The sequence below is a fragment of the Somniosus microcephalus genome, chromosome 5, assembly GCF_052327205.1.
Source record: "Somniosus microcephalus isolate GS21.2 chromosome 5, FLI_Smic_1.0, whole genome shotgun sequence".
NCBI lineage: Eukaryota > Metazoa > Chordata > Chondrichthyes > Squaliformes > Somniosidae > Somniosus > Somniosus microcephalus.
This window is the reverse complement of record NC_140991.1, coordinates 84,422,428-84,440,301: the sequence shown is the minus strand read 5'-3', so window position 1 is coordinate 84,440,301 and position 17,874 is coordinate 84,422,428. Positions and strand designations below refer to the sequence as shown.

Here is a 17,874-nt window from a genome sequence, read left to right as displayed (position 1 = left end):
AGAAGCCCTCTTTAGGCGGTAACTGGACGCAAAGCTGGCAGCGCCTTACTGAATTTCTAGGCCAAAGCCTTCAGGCTTGTTTTTTTAACGCTCTTAGACCTATTAGAATGATTATTTACTGTGGCCATGTTTGATTTAAACCGTTGATTTCTCTGACTGCCACTTTTGTTTTTCTCCTTCCTATCTTTTGCTTTTATCCCTGTTTCCCTTTCCTCTGTCTCCCTGCTCAGGTTCCCAACCCCCTGCCATTTTAGTTTAAACCCCCCCGAACAGCACTAGCAAACACTCCCCCTAGGACATCGGTCCCGGCCCTGCCCAGGTGCAAACCGTCCCATTTGTACTGGTCCCACCTCTCCCAGAACCGGTTCCAATGTCCAAGGAATTTGAATACCTCCTCCTTGCACCATTCCTCTAGCCACGTATTCATTTGAAATATCCTCCTATTTCTACTCTGACTAGCACGTGGCACTGGTAGCAATTCTGAGATTACTACCTTTGAGGTCCTATTTTTTAATTTACCTCCTAACTCCCTATATTCTGCTTTTAGGACCTCATCCCATTTTTTACCTATATCGTTGGTGCCTATGTGCACCACGACAACTGGCTGTTCACCCTCCCCCTCCAAAATGTTCTGCAGCTGCTCCATCCCTCTCCCTGGCAACTGTCTGAGGCTGAACCAGACTGTTCACAACCTTGGTGTCGTATGTGACCCTGAGATGAGCTTCCGACCACATATCCATGCCATCACTGAGGCCGTCTATTCCCACCTCTGGAACATTGCCCATCTCCGCCCTTGCCTCAGCTCATCTACTGCTGAAACCCTCATCCATGCCTTTGTTACTTATAAACTTGACTATTCCAATGCACTCCTGGCCGGCCTCCCATATTCTACCCCCCGTAAACTTGAGGTCATCCAAAACTCGGCTGCCCATGTCCTAACTCGTACCAAGTCCCGTTCACCCATCCCCACTGTGCTTGCTGACCTACACTGGCTCCTGGTTAAGCAACTCCTCAATTTTCAAAATGTCATTCTTGTTTTCAAATCCTTCCATGGCCTCGCCCCTCCCTATCTCTGTAACCTCCTCCAGCTCCACAACCCTCCGAGATATCTGCACTCCTCTAATGCTAGCCTCCTCAGGATCCCCGATTTTAATCGCTCCCCCTCCATGCCTTCAGCTGCCAAAGCCCTAAACACTGGAATTCCCTCCCCAAACCTCGCTGCCTCTCTCTCCTCCTTTAAGACGCTCCTTAAAACCTACCTCTTTGACCAAGCTTTTGGTCATCTGCCCGAATATCTCTTTATGTGACTTGGTGTCAAATTTTGTTTTATAACGGTCCTGTGAAGTGCCGTGGGACTCTAAAGGCACTATATAAATACAATTTGTTCATTTTTTTTAAGTAAACATGTCAGATGTACTGTCAACTACTATTCACAAATGTGTTTTTTTAATGTGTAGAAGGCCATTTAGTAAATCAGTTTTCCCTGCTGCACCCTCCCCACTCTGGGAAAAAAGGAAATTTGGATCTTCTTTATAATTGGTTTAAAGTCTATTCAAAAACATTTGCCAACACTAAGCATTTGAAAATAATAAATTGTGTGTAAACATGGTAATGCGGCTGCTCTTGAGGCACCTTTAGCAGTCAGAGCAGCAGAGGAACAGCCAGAGCTGTCAGAGTGGTGCAGTTTATAGGTTATCGTCTGTCTATGTCTTGTAGAATTCAGCTTAAAGAAATGCAATTAGGTGCAAAGGGCTCAAATCAAGTAGATTGTCTCACACAGCAGCTCAAGTGCAAGGCATGGCGCACTCTACCTAGTAATTTAAATGACTGACCATTCAATTTATGAGCATTCCAGGCAATAAAATCCAGTCTGAACTTCATAACAGCACATTTTATGTGACAAAGATGACAATTACAATCTATAGTTACTGCAGTCGCTCTTTGGTCTGAAAGAAGATGACAGTATTAATTATATGCAGTTGTCATTTATCAGACTTAACTTGGCAGCCAGCTGAGTCTTTATTCCGATCACCAACTTGACGATTACATTTAGAATTTTTTAATACACTGAACTGAAGATAATTAGGCTAGAAGTGAACACGGCTTTTCTTTTATCTTATGCACTGTAATTTATCCCAGAGTGTGTGCCGTGAGCAGCAATGGAATATTACCCGAGTTAAAACCATTTTTTTTACATCTTCAATGCAGGACACAAGGGCGCACTGGCAGTGACTAAAAGACAAACAAGCTTAGATTTATATAGAGCCTTAGCGTGTGTTTCACGTGCAATGAATTAATTTGAAATAGCATTCATTGCTATATAGGCAAATGCAGGAGCCATTTTGCACACAGCAAGATTCCACAAACAGCAATGAGATGAATAACTAGTGCATTTGTTTTGTGGTGTTGCGAGAGGAATGAGAGTTAGCAAACCAAGAGAATCCTCCTCGTATTCTTCATGGGATCTTTAATATCCAGCAGCACAGGCAGACAAGAGTTACGGATTAACATCTCATTTGAAGGCCGACAGCTCCAACAATGCAGCACTCCCTCAGTATTATACTGAAATGCCAAAGATATTAAGTGAAGAAATGCTCTGATCAGTGTGTGTAGTGAAATTGAAAACACGTTCTGCTGCAGTGGGACTTGAATCCACAAATTTCTGATTTAAAAGGTGAGATTGCTACCAACGTAATTCCAGTTACATGTTATACCCTCACAGCTTCCCAGATCAAAGTCCTCAACCTTGGCCTTCTTCCCATCTGGCTACTGATAATGACCTGTATATAACTATAATGGGAGTAAGGGCGAATGATGCTAATGGCACATCACATGATATACTCTTTGTTTTAAACCTATCTGTTGTCTTTGAATTGCTGGCTTTCTCTTTCTCCTCTTCTGGTTTTCCCTCCTCTCTCATCTTTTCTGATTTTCTGCCAATTTTTGCTTCTCCCTCTCTTGATCTTCTTTTCAGGTTCTTTTTATGATCTCATCGCCTTTTGCCTCCCATTTTTCTTATTTTATTTTCTGTTTCATCCTTGATTTGCCTTCTATCTCTCACTTTTATCTTTAGACGTATGGGTCACAGGTCTGTGGGAAATACAGGTGGTGGTGGTTGAGGGAAGAATCAGGCCACGGCTGTAAGACAGTAGGTAGTACATTGTTTTTTTTTGGGGGGGGGCGCGGTGGGGGGCTGCAAGTGGTGGCTCGAGGTTGGGGAGAGACCACATTTTTGGGTGATGGGTGTGAGGAATAGGTGGGGGATGGATACAGCCAGAGCCGCAGGATTACAGGTGCCTTTGGGGGCCATAGATGGTGGCTGGAGGGTGGGTGGGGTGATCAGGCCTGGGGAACCATACTTGTAGGTGGTGGGTGCAGACCCCAGTCAGGGGAGGGAACATGGCAGGTGAAGAAAAGCAACCTGATGGATGTGACACTGTGAAGCATAGCACTACAGTTCTACCTTCCTTGGAGACGCTAATCTTGGGAGCTGGGAGGACCGAAAGGTAAGTACAGTTTGTATATGGGAAATTTAAACCTACCAGCTCAAAGCTAACACCCAGGTGTGACACCAGGTAATGGTGTGATGTGACCTTCCTGCAAGCACTTTTAATACACTGTAGATTCTAATAAATATGAGGAGGACAAGAAGAAATGCTCTGACCAGTGTGTGTAGTGAAATTGAAAACACGTTCTACTTAAATGCATACACAATGCCCAGAACAATTCCTCCATAAAAACTAACCGTGTTGCAAGACTATAACAAACTAGAGGTTCACAATTTGTTCTAAACTGCAACTTCTCAGCTCAAGTGGTTTGCTGAGTAATCCAAATGTTGAAGGTAGGTTACGGTCTTAAAATTTGTTATAAACTTTTAAAAAACGGCCCCTATTTGCCATTGGCATACTAGCAGAATTAGCATTTTCCATTACCATTGTTGAAGGCCGGCATTACTCAAGGAGTAATGTTCCCTCTGTGGGTTGTGCAGTAAATAAATACACAGACTTTTGAAGTACAAACAAACAGGTCTTTACTATTCAGAGGTCAGGGCGAATCTGCCCCAGTTATCCTGTCACAACACTTATATACTGGTGTGGTCACTGTCGGTATTACAGTATACAGAAGCCAAACAAGTAGTGCCACACTTAAAGTAGTTCCCTTAAAGGTGAATGGTTACATACAATAATTTCCTTAAGGGTAGACGGGTACATACACTACACCCTCCTCCTGCGTGCACTAGTGCCTGGACTCGGAGTCCCACCCTCTCCTAATAGCACAGCTAAGATTATGAATTCAGTGTAACAAAATCAAGTTGGTGGTAGTTCAACCACTCTGAACTATGCAGCATAGCCCAAAATAAACATGTTAGTGATTGATCTGTTGTAATTATCATTTCAATCCAATTGATTATCATAGATTTAGACATTTACATATGCCGAAGAAGCACTGATATTATGTCCTTATGGACTTGTTCAATTAAATGACCTTCAAGGATGTTACAGCACCAGATCTGAAAGACAGCATGATTTCAGCTGAATTGAGAACTACAAAACAGTGAGGGCATTTCTTCAGACTATGTTTTAGTTTCAAAATCAAATTGGCCATTAGTGTTTCATTTATTATTGAACTCGAAAAACATCTAACCCCAGACACACATGATTCCTGAACTGTTGTATTTGAATTTATACTAGTGACTGAAATGACAATTGGATCCAGGGGAGCCGGGTTTGGGAGGGAGGAGATAGGGGAGGAGTAAGCAACATTTGTTGACTTAGTACAGTGTGTGCAATTTGTGTCAATGTTGGTGAATGGCTAAATTGTATCTCTTCATGCCCGAGAACACATTACATATTTCACATTGATTTGTGCCACAGTCTTTTGCAACATTTAATATATAAATTGACTGATCTCAGTTTTTTTTGTGCATTTAGTGTAACATTGCTTGTAACTACTTCAGAACTTTAGGATTTGTCCTAAAAATACACTTAACAAAAGTGTTAGCAAAAAGAAAAATTTCAAAATCATTTGGAATTCTTACTATGAAATAAAGAGATTTGTGTCAATCAGAGTTTGAATTCCCTTTGCCTGCTGCTAGTTCCCATTACAGCTTGCACATCAGCTAAATAGATGATTGGTCGAAGTTGTTAAATTAGCAACACCAATGTTAATGTTACAAATAATCAGCTTCCAAACATCAAAATTACTGTGCACCAACTGTACACCTAGGAACAGGAGTAGACCATTCAGCTTCTCGAGACTGTTCCGCCATTCAATTAGATCATAGCTCATCTGTATCTTAACTTCATCTACCCCCCTTGGTTCCGTAACCCTTAATACCCTTGCCTAACAAAAATCTATCAATCTCAGTTTTGAAATTTTCAATTGACCCCCAGCCTCAACAGCTTTTTGGGGTTGTTCATACACCACCGAGATCTGGAGATAATGAATGAATTAAATTACTTGCATTCATCTAGCACGTTATCATGTTGTCAGAATGAAATGCAGTTATTGCTTTTAGATGGGTATCTGCAACACCCAATTTCACCCAGCAAGTACCCCACAAACAGCAAATGAGATGAATCTATTTCTGGTGGTGTTAATTGAAAGAAGAATGGTATCCAGGGGTCTAGAAGAACTCTTTGAATAGTACCATAAGATCTTTTAAACCAACTCAAATCACTGGAATAGACAAATGGGGCCTTGCTTGAAAGATAGTAACTCCAACGATGCAGCACTCCCTCTGTCCACCACTGAAGTGTTAACCTAGAGTATGTGCTCAAATCCTGGAGTGGAGCTTGAACTCTCAACCTTCTGAATCAGCAGTGAAAGTGGCACCAACTGAGCCAAGTTGACACTTAAATATTGAATGCTAAGTCGTCCAGCCCTGCTACACAAAGCCGATAATAGATGAGGATCTTCTGTAGGAGACATTAACTAAAGTCCTGGACTGAATGTTAATAACGAACTAGCACATACAAGAATGAATAAATAATTTCACTGCTATGACAGATTGTACCTTGATCTTATTTTTAAATGCTAGTTCTTTGATTGTATTTGGTGTGGGACTCAAGTGGCGGGTTTTATTCTGTGAACTACAAGGTTATTAAACACGATTTAAACACTGCTCTCTTTCAACAGATAAAATTTTAAGATGTGCTCTTATTTACGCATCCAGCCAGGTCCACCATATTCTATTAACTGTCACCCATAAAAGTCAACTCTCTCATTATTTGCCATGTTGACAAATGAGGGGAACCATCAGTTGAGCTATAACAAAAGGGTTAAGAAAAAGGATTTCTCTTGTTCAGTGAAAATGCTTAGGGGGTATTGTACTTAAAATAGTTGTCAGACAAGTGACCAATCATGGCATTAAAGCAGCGATAGCTTGGAACAAAGTACTAACCGTACTGAGGCCACCAAAGTTGATTAGCAAATGTGAGAGTGGTTCAGTGCACATATTTTACAAATAGAAAGAATGATAAGCCAGAAATTTACATATGAAATGAGAAAACCCAGCAAGTAAAATTTAGCAGTGTGAATAGTTAAAGGTTTGAATAGAATGTTATATGTTTACAAGAGTACTGAAGAGTCAGCGCTGTTTGGTGGTTGTGAATTAATATACAAGGCTGGTTCAGTTAGTTTGAAATTATGAACTAAAAAACTTGAATACACTATTGGCTGAAAATTCAGTAGCCTTAGCGCCTCATTTGAGGCGCTAGAGGGCCTTGCGCCGGAGTTATGGCCAGTAGTGAAATTCCCTGGGGCCCTAAATCGGCGTTGCTCCGGTAGCGCTGCGCCGGCACCGATGACGTCATCGGTGTGCGCAGCGTCCCGGTTGCCGTGGTAACCCGCCCGAACTCCGAAATTGAGTTGCGGCCGCCTCGCCCGTGGCAGCCGCAACGAGCGTTTTGTCAGAGGTGCCTTACTGCAGTTAGCGCCGGCGCATTAAAGGCCCCGCGGCGGCCGGCCGCTTTCCCGCCGGCCGCCTGCCCGCAGCTCCCTCCCCGGACTTCTCTCCCCCCCGCCCCCCGGAACAGATGCAAGCCCGGCACTTGTCCGAGGTGCCGGGCTCATTTTTAAGCAGATTTGCGCGGGCCGCGGCCGGGTGCAGGCAGCTCCTCCTTAACGGAAGGAGGAGGCCTGCACTTCCCCAGCCTGCCGCACCGCATCGGGTGCCGCAGCGCCGGAATTGCGGCGCGAAACGGCAGTTAGCGCCCTTTTCCAGGCGCTAAGACCCTTCAGTAGCGCCGGCAGCCGTTTGGGCGCGGCGCCACTGAATTTTTGGCGCGCGCAGGGGACTTAGCGCCGGCACTAATTTCCGGTGCTAAAGCCCTGGCTAAGCCAAAACCCAATTTCTAGGCCTATATATCCACACTAAGGGCTATGACAACAGTGGCTGTAACATGAAACATTGGGATGAACTCTCCTCTGCAATCCCACCCAAAATGGCAGAGGATCATGACAGTGAATGATGCTAAATTTGGGCAGTGAGGTCGGGGGTATTAGGGCAGGTGTCCCCCCACAGATTTCCCTGATGTGCCTCAATAATTCCGAGACTCGAAGGTAGCAGAACAAAACAAGGCTTTTATTAACTTAGAACGAAACACGTAAGCGAGAGAGATGTCGTCCTTCTGGAGATTGGGGCTAGACTGAAGCTAGCTTACAAACGGGGCCAGGTATGGGCGGAGCCCTACACACAGCACATTCCAGCACATTCCAGTATACAATACAGCACATTCCAGTACACAATACAATGAGGTCTGGGGGAAGGGAAATGACACTGAAACCGATCTCAGTCACAGGCAGTGATGAATGGAAATATTTCATCACATTCACCCCTTCTATAGATTTAGTCTGTTCGGGGGTTTGATAGTCCTCTGCGACCGACGTGGCTGTTGCGGTGCCGCGGGTGTCGGCTGGGTGCCCCGGTAGCCTCCTGGGTCTCTGCCGGGGGTGCCGCCAGGGTTGTTGAAGGGGTAGTTGGTGGGGGTGCCGTTGGTCGGTGTTCTTCCGGGGGTGATGAAAGAGTAGTGGGTGGGTAAGAGTTGCTGTGATCGTCGTTGCCGCTATTGCCGTGGTTGTTGTCGATGCCGGCTGGGGCGATGTCTTTTATGGACACGGTGTCCTCCCTTCCGTCGGCGTGCCGGACATATGCGTATTGGGGGTTGGCGTGGAGTAGGTGTACTGGCTCCACGAGAGGGTCCGTCTTGTGGCCCCTCACATGCCTTCGCACGAGTACCGGACCTGGGGTGGAGAGCCATGATGACATGGATACGCCTGAGGTGGATTTCCGGGGAAAGACAAACATTCGTTCATGAGGCGTGGTATTAGTGGCCGTACACAACAGCGACTGTATCGAATGGAGCACATCCGAGAGGACTTCCTGCCAGTGGGAGATAGGGAGGCCCTTGGTCCTTAGAGCTAGAGTGACTGCTTTCCATACTGTCCCGTTCTCCCGCTCCACTTGGCCGTTACCCCAGGGGTTGTAGCTGGTGGTACGGCTCGTGGCGATCCCCCTGGACAGCATGTACTGGCGTAGCTCTTCACTCATGAAGGACGCCCCCCTATCCGTATGGATGTAGCTCGGCATACCGAACAGGCAGAACAGGCTGTTGAGGCATTTAATGACCGTGGCGCTGGTCATGTCTGGGCAGGGGAAGGCGAATGGGAACCGGGAGTATTCGTCCACAATGTTCAGGAAGTAAACATTGCGGTCGACGGACGGGAGGGGGCCCTTGAAATCTAAGCTGAGCCGCTCGAAGGGCCGTGTAGCTTTGATTAAGTGGGCTCTATCTGGGCGGTAGAACCGAGGCTTGCACTCAGCGCAAGTGCGGCAGTTCCTGGTCAGAGACCGAACTTCCTCAATCGAGTAGGGTAAGTTACGGGACTTTATGAAGTGGAACAGCCGCGTGACCCCTGGGTGGCAGAGGTCGTTGTGGAGGGTCTGTAGCCGATCCCCGGTGGCACTGGCACACATCCCTCGTGAGAGGGCGTCAGGGGATTCGTTAAGGGCCCCTGGCCGGTAAATGATGTCGTACTCGAAGGTGGAGAGCTCGATCCGCCACCTAAGAATCTTATCATTTTTAATCTTCCCCCTCTGTTTATTATTGAACATAAACGTTACCGACCGCTGGTCGGTAAGTAGGGTGAAGCGTTTGCCGGCTAGGTAGTGGCGCCAGTGGCGCACTGCCTCCACGATGGCTTGGGCCTCCTTTTCCACGGAGGAGTGTCTGATCTCGGGCCCTTGGAGGGTCCTCGAGAAGAAAGCTACGGGCCGCCCCGCCTGGTTGAGGGTGGCCGCCAAGGCGAAGTCAGACGCATCACTTTCCACTTGAAATGGAGTGTTCTCGTCCACTGCCTGTAGCGTGGCCCGCTCAATATCCTGCTTAATGCTTTTGAAGGCGGCGTGGGCCTCAGCAGAGAGCGGGAAAGAGGATGCTTTCAAGAGGGGGCGGGCTTTGTCGGAGTAGTTGGGGACCCATTGGGAATAATAAGAAAATAACCCCAGGCATCTTTTCAGGGCTTTGGGAGTGTTGGGCAGGGGCAGCTCCCGTAGGGGGCGCAATCGGTCGGGGTCTGGTCCGATTTCCCCATTCTCCACCACGCTGCCTAGTATGCAGAGGCGCGTGGTGTTGTAAACGCACTTGTCCTCGTTGTAGGTGAGGTTGAGTTTTTGTGCGGTTTTCAGGAACCTCTCGAGGTTCGAGTCGTGATCCTGCTGGTTGTGACCGCAGATGGTGACATTGTCGAGGTAGGGGAAGGTTGCCTGCAAGTGGTGGTCATCGACCATGCGGTCCATCTCCCTCTGGAAGGCCGAGACCCCATTCGTCACCCCAAAGGGGACTCTGAGGAATTGGTAGAGGCGTCCGTTCGCCTCGAAGGCGGTGTACGGGCGGTCCTCTGGTCTGATAGGGAGCTGGTGGTACGCTGACTTGAGGTCGATGGTGGAGAACACCCGGTATTGGGCGATTTGGTTCACCATTTCTGATATGCGGGGTAGCGGGTAGGCGTCTAGTAGGGTGTACCTGTTGATCGTTTGACTATAGTCGATCACCATCCGTTTCTTCTCGCTACCCCTTACCACTACCACTTGGGCGCGCCACGGGCTGTTGCTGCGTTCAATAATGCGTTCTTTCAGGAGCCTGTCTACCTCGGTCGCGATAAACCGCCTGTCCTCCCAGCTGTACCTCCTGCTTTTGGTCGCTATTGGCCGGCAGTTAGGGGTAAGGTTCGCGAATAGTGAAGGCGGCTTTACCTTCAGGGTAGCCAGACCGCACACTGTGAGGGGCGGCTGGGACCCACCGTACTTGAGCGTGATGCTTTGGTGGTTGCACTGGAAATCCAGGCCCAAGATCACGCTCGCACATAGGTTCTTCATGATTAATACTTTAAAATTATCATATACAGTTCCGTTAACGCACAATTGTACCGTGCAGTAACCCAGAATGGTCGATGTCTGGGTTTTGTCAGCCATAGAGATGGTACCCTGAGTAGGGACCACCTTTGGGAGAGTTGTTGTGCCAGTTCTGGGTGGATAAAGCTCTCCGTGCTTCCACTGTCAATTAAGCATTTAACCCGGCACCCGTTTACTCGATGTCCACCATTGATCTGGATAGCGGGTGCGGCCTGGTCTGGTCCACTGTGACCGATGCCACTGTAGGGCCCTGATCGATACAAGATGGCATCCACGCTGTCTGCTCACAAGATGGCGGACCCCACGAGGTCGGGCAAGATGGCGTCCAAGATGGCCGCTCCCACGGCGCACACGCGGCGGTGGCACGTTTTCCGGCGGTTGGTTTTCCGGCGGGGTTCCCTCTGCACACCTTCCCAAAGTGCCCCTTCTTACTGCACTTAAAGCAGGTGGTGCCTTTCGCCGGGCACAGGTTTCTGGTGTGCTTTGGCTGCCCGCAGAAGTAGCAGTTGGGTCCCTGACGCGTCGCGGCTGTTGTAGGACTTCTGGGGGGAGAGCGGGGCCCAGCTGGTGTCGGGCTGTTGGGCGGGGAAGATGCCTTCCAAGATGGCGGCGCCCTCGGTGCACACGTGGCGGCGTGGACGGCGCGGGCTGAAGAGTAGGCGTCCGAGTTTCTCTGGGCCACATCCAGGGATCGCGCGGTGTCCGCAGCCTGTTTCAGGTCCAACCCCGTTTTTTCCAGCAGTCTTTGCCGGATGTAAGTGGAGCTGAGGCCTGTGATGAAGGCATCGTGAACAAGCTCGTCAGTGTACACCGCGGCTTTTACATCTCGGCACTTGCAGTCTTTGCCAAGCATTTTCAGGGTGCTTAGGAACTCCTCCACCGATTCCCCAGGTCGCTGTGCGCGGGTGGCGAGCAGGTGCCTAGCATACACCTCATTCGTAGGCTGCTGGTAATGCGCCTTTAAGATGTCGCAGGCGGCCAGGTACGTCTCGGCGTCTTGGATGAGGGGGTAAACCCGGTGGCTTACCCAATTCCGCAGAATTCCGAGTCTCATCCTTGCAGCGTCCGTAGCGTCTTTGACGGCTGCGGAATTGTCCAGGAAGAATTCCATACACTCAAACCAGTGTCCGAAGCGTGCTGATGCGTCTGGAGCATGTTGATCCAAATCCAAACGTTCGGGTTTCAGGAGTTGATCCATAGTGTTGAAAAAATAAGTTAATAAAATTGATGTGCCTCAATAATTCCGAGACTCGAAGGTAGCAGAACAAAACAAGGCTTTTATTAACTTAGAACGAAACACGTAAGCGAGAGAGATGTCGTCCTTCTGGAGATTGGGGCTAGACTGAAGCTAGCTTACAAACGGGGCCAGGTATGGGTGGAGCCCTACACACAGCACATTCCAGCACATCCCAGTATACAATACAGCACATTCCAGTACACAATACAATGAGGTCTGGGGGAAGGGAAATGACACTGAAACCGATCTCAGTCACAGGCAGTGATGAATGGAAATATTTCATCACATTCCCAACTGTCTGTCCCACTTCCCAGGGCCACCATATAGAAGGTGGTGAGAGAGCTCGGAAAGCAGCGGTAAAGGCCTCGAGTTTCCCCATTAAAGGGAGAAGGCCGTGTAGTGGTCCCCTCTCCCTCCAAGTCCCGCCCAGCACGGACCTGCCGAAGGCCTCGTTCTTGGCTGAGACTTTCAGTGAGAGCATTGATTCCAATCTCTGGGGCGCTTCTGCCCCTTTAAGGAGCCTTGTCACTTCTTGTGATGTAAGTAGCAGCATCCCTGCTGCAGAACTGCTGGGGTTTCCACGCTTGCACTGGTGGGCTGCACCGCGACGGCAGGAATCTCACCATGCACACAGAATGAACACCGACCTTGGAAAATGGGTCGGGGTAGATCTGGAGAAGCAGAAGGAAGTCCCATCCTGCCGAACTCTGCCCCAAAGATGAGAATCCCCCTCATTATTTCATCATAAAGTCAATCACAAGTGTGCAACGCAGTATCACTTGTTCACAAGATGTATTGTTAAACACCACTTCAAACTCTTTACATGGGGAGCAACTGTTAAGAAAGTGATTGTTTATGAATTAAAACCAGGATTCAGTGAGAAAGAGTCTCAAAATATATGAAGGACTGCAGGTATCAAAACAGAAGTCATAGGCACAGAAGGAGGCCATTCGGCCCATCGAGTCCGTGCCGGCTCTCTGTAGAGCAACACAGTCAGTCCCATTCCCCCGCTCTATCCACGTAGCCCTGCAAGTTTATTTCCCTCAAGTGCCTATCCAGTCTCCCCTTGAAAACATTGAGTGTCTCCGCTTCCACCACTTCCGTCGGCAGCGAGTTCCAGGTCCTCACCACTCGCTGCATAAAAAAGTTTTTCCTCACGTCCCCTCTGTATCTCTTGCCCAAAACCTTAAATCTGTGTCCTCTAGTCCTTGTACCATCAACTAGTGGGAACAGCCTTTCCCCGTCTAGCCTATCCAAACCAGTCATAATCTTGTACACCTCTATCTAATCACCCCTCAACCTCCTTTGCTCTAATGAAAACAAATCCAGCTTCTCCAACCTGTCCTTGTAGCTAAGATCCCCCATCCCCGGAACTATTCTGGTAAATCTCCTCTGCACCCTCTCAAGTGCCTTCACATCCTTCCTCAAGTGTGGTGACCAGAACTGGACGCAATAATCTAGTTGTGGCCTAACCAGCGCTTTATAAAGGTTCAGCATAACTTCTCTACTTTTGTACTCAATACCTCTATTTATGAAGCCCAAGATCCCATATGCTTTGTCAACCACTCTCTCAATATGTCCTGCCACCTTCAGGGACCTCTGCACATTAACTCCCAGGTCCCACTGTCCCTGCACACTCTTTAAAACTGTGCCATTAAGTGTATATTACCTCTCCCTGTTCCTTCTGCCAAAATGCATCACATCACACTTCTCTGTATTAAATTCCATCTTCCACTTGTCTGCCCATTCTGCCAGTTCTGTGTCCTGTTGCAGTCGATTGATATCATCATCACTGTTTGCCACACCCCCAAGTTTGGTGTCATTGGCAAATTTAGAAATTCTACTCTGTATTCCAATATCCAGGTCATTTATATATATCAAAAAAAGCAGTGGCCCCAGCACTGACCCTTGGGGAACATCACTGTCTACCATCCTCCAATCTGAAAAACAGCCATTTACCACAACTCGCTGTTTTCTGTCCTTAAGCCAATTCCTTATCCAAGCTGCCACTGATCCACCTATTCCATGAGCCTCAATTTTGTTAACCAGCCTTCTATGTGGTACTTTGTCAAACGCCTTCTGAAAATCCATGTAGACAACATCCATTGCATTCCCTTCATCAATCCTCTCTGTTACTTCATCAAAAAAATCAGTGTTCAGCTGTAATGTCAGACACATAGGGGGGAATTTTGTCGGCACTCAAGGGGCGGGTTTGGAGGCGAGACCGGTGGAACAATTGCAAAGATTGTCAGCGGGTCCCGAACCCGCTGTCAAGCCGCCTCCAAACAATCTTCCCAGGTGTCGAGTCTCCGATTTGCGCATGGACCCGTCACCTAGCGGCGGGAAGAACATTATAGGCACTTAACTGCTTGTTAACAGGTTGTTAACAGGCAGTTAAGAGGCTTTTTCTGATTTTGACAGGTCTACTGCGGGCTTCCCGACGTCCGGACACCACGCCAGGGTAAGTGTGGCATGCTGTGGGTCTACTGCAATGTTTCTTCATTGATGACAGCTGCAGAAGTGGTGTGAAGGATCCAATGGTACACTGGTGAGTTTCAGAGGTAAGAAAATGTTGGGAGAATCATTTTTAATGTATTTAGACTTTTCTGTAGGTAACAAGTTTTGAAGTATTTGTGTAGTCCCACCTCATTGGGAGAACCTCTCTCACCAGTGACAGATCGCTTCTGTAGCCTCACCTGCAGCTGCCATCTGTTCTAGCCTAAAGAGGTCACTGGAGAGCCTGGGTGCAAGGGCTCACCTTTGTACAGTGATTGTCAGTGTTTACAGCACCTCAATGCTGTCAAACACTGAAAAATCACCTGTCAAAAAAAATTGTGTGTGGCTCCTTTAAGAAAACCGGCAAATGACACGTCATCAACTGACGTCATCTGAAACCGGCTTTCTCTTAATTAGCCAGCAAGCCCACAGGGCGGGCTTAACAAGGCCAATTGACGCAAAATAGCGTCTGTGCGTTGGACGTCGTTGGGGGCGGGATCGGAACCCGGAAGGCAGCTGTCCCACCCCCAAGCCGCATTGAAAGGTAAAATCCAGTCCATAATTATTTACTGATATATGAATACTGAGTCATTTGGGTAGAACAGATTCAAACCTGAAATCCAGGTTCATTCAAGTTTCTCATGGGATGAAGCAGTGGGAAAAAAGACTGATAAAAAAACAGTTTTCCTGGTTAAACTTGGACTTGGTATTTCTTTTCTTTTGAAGTCTCAGAAAAGCATTAATGTATGCAAGTAAAATTACACAATGCCATACAAACACAACATTGTTTTTATGGAAAATCGATTTGAAGAACACAGAATGAAAAATCCTACACTTATACTTCTTCTACTTTCTGAATTCAGTGTTTACCTCTGCTGGAAAGTGCACTTGTGTGGACTTCAGGTGGAGTCAGATCATACTTTGCTATGATGCTCCCACAGTCGAATTGCCTGCCAGCATTCACTATCTAGGCTTATGTTTTAAGAATGGTCAACCACTTCAGTGAGGGTGGCCAAAAGCTGTAAAACCAAAGTACAAATTAGTGCTTTCAGGACACGCATGGGAAAATAGTGGGGGGGAGTAAATTGTACTGGGGTTGTCTCTCTTCAAGATTTGTAGAGAGGAACTGGTGAGACAAGCCCAATATCCCAACCTTAGTTGGTTCACTCATGGTTGTATTCAGATTCTCCAAGTCTCAAACCTCAGGTTATTGTGTCTAACAGTATTAGATTAAATGGGTATATCAATGTTTCTTTTGAAGATTTTAAATTGGGGGAAGTTATAGATATGTTTCATTTTTCTTCTGTACAATCAACTCAGTGAATTCAACATTGCAAGCTCTGTAGTCTTGAGCTAGGGAGGGTAGGAATATTCCTTGAATGTCCATCTGCATGTAAAGGCTTTATACTGCAAACAACTGAATTAAAGTAACTATTATTAACAAAATCTACTGGAGTTTAGAGACATTCATTTCTTTCATAGCAGATCCAGTTAGTCAAATAATTTTTTGTAATCAAGTGAAAGCTGCTGTATTGATCCTTGTCCTACTTGTCAGTAGGAATATGCTTGTGTGTGTGTGTGTGTGTGTGTGTGTGTGTGCGCGCTGGGCCAATGTAGCAGAGCCTGGTCTCCAATCATCTTGGGTCCCCTTGCCATTGGACCAAGACCTTGCTCTGTCAAGCCCGTGTGGTAGCTGGTGTGCAACGACCATCCCACGATAAAAGAATTCACGCACAGGCATCTTCCACCCTTTAAAATGAAGTTCGGGACCTGGAACGTCAGGACCCTCATAGACGACCCCAACAGCGACAGACCGGAACGCCGTACTGCTATCGTTGCCCGGGAGCTCTGACGTTTCGACATAGACATCGCCACCCTAAGCAAGACCCAGCAGGCAGGGGAAGGCCAGCTCAAGGAGCAAGGCGGTGGTTACACCATCTTCTGGAAAGGCAAACCTGAAGAACGCCGCCTCCATGGCGTAGGCTTCGTCATAAAAAATGAGCTAGTTGGACGTCTCAGAGACTCCCCTTGCGGAATAAACGAACGCCTCATGACTCTTCGGCTCACCCTAGCCCGGAACCAGTGCACTACGGTCATCAGTGCGTACGCCCCAACACTGGAAGCCACAGATGAGACCAAAGAGGAATTCTACTCCAGCCTCGAACAATCCCTGTCCGGAGTCCCAACGGGCGACAAGCTGATCCTCCTTGGCGACATTAACGCCAGAGTTGGAAAGGACACAGAACTCTGGGAAGGTGTGATCGGCAGAGAGGGGGTAGGGAAAGCTAACTCCAACGGTACCCTCCTCCTGACGAAAGCTTAGAACATTGCCTTGTCATAACCAATACCTTGTTCCGTAAGAGAGACAAGTACAAGGCTTCATGGCAACACTCTCGCTCCAAGCACTGGCATCTGCTGGATTACGTCATCATCCGAGCGAGGGACCGCAAGGACGTTCGCATCACCCGCGCCATGACAGGAGCCGACGACTGCTGGACAGACCACCGCCTAATCTGCTCTGTCATTTCCATCAATGTAGCCCCAAAACAGCTGCGGCAACAGAAACAATGCCGCAGGAAAATCAACGCTGGAGCACTCAAAGACCCTGCTAAGAAAGCCCTATTCAGCCTGCGCCTCTCAACCAACCTGACGACTCCCAGTGATTCAGAGACGCAGAGTGTCCACAGCGCCTGGTCTGCACTCAAGGCCTCCATAATCAGCACCTGTGAAGAGACGCTCAGTCACTCGACCAGGAAACACCAAGACTGGTTCGACGAGAGCGACCAGGAGATCCAGGAGCTAATAAGCCGCAAGCGCAAGGCATTCCGGATCTGGAAACAGCAACACAACTCAAGAGCAAGAAAGCAGCTTTACAGACGCCTGAAGGTCGAGGTCCAACAAAAAACTCGCGACGTAAAGAACAGATGGTGGATGGAGAAAGTGCAGGAGATACAGCAGCTAGCCGACAACCATGACGTGCGTGGATTCTTTAGCGCAGTCAAGACCACCTATGGCCCAAGCACCCAAGGACCTACCCCACTGTGGGCCAAGAACTGAGAGGTACTCATCAAGGACAGTGAAGCAGTCAGTGCCCGCTGGAAGGAGCACTTTGAAGATCTCCTTCGACGTGAGTGTCCTCAACTCCATCCCACAGCATGCTACCCGTCACCACCTCAGCACAACCCCAGCCCAGCATGAGGTTGAAAAGGCCATTCAACAACTGAAGAACAACAAGGCCTCAGGAGCAGATAGAATCTCCGCCGAGGCACGAAAGCATGGCGGAGAAGCGCTATTGGCACAAATACATGAACTAATTTCTCTTATTTGGAAAGAGGAGAACATGCCAGGCGATCTCAGAGACGCCGTAATCGTGACCATCTTCAAGAAAGGTGACAAGTCCGATTGTGGTAATTACAGAGGAGTTTTCCTGCTGTCTGCCACAGGGAAAGTCATCGCAAGAATCCTCCTCAATCACCTTCTCCCAGTGGCTGAAGAGCTCCTAAGGGGCACAATGGACATGATCTTCACTGCGCATCAAATACAAGAGAAATGCAGGGAGCAGCACCAGCCGCTGTGCATGGCGCCTTCATTGACTTCACAAAGGCCTTCGACACTGTCAACCGTGAGGGATTATGGAGTGGTCCTCCTGAAATTCGGCTACTCTCAAAAGTTTGTCACTATCCTCCGCCTGCTTCACGATGACATGCAAGCCGTGATCCTGACCAAT

General features: G+C 47.9%; 1 protein-coding gene and 1 pseudogene across 1 annotated transcript in view; one reads left to right on the top strand and one right to left on the bottom strand.

The window, feature by feature from the left end:
- The window catches only part of LOC147117171 (uncharacterized), a 667,391-nt gene that overhangs the window by 138,908 nt on the left and 510,609 nt on the right, over positions 1-17,874 (bottom strand). The window lies entirely within an intron of this gene.
- On the top strand, positions 3,400-17,064 carry LOC147117172 (uncharacterized; annotated as a pseudogene).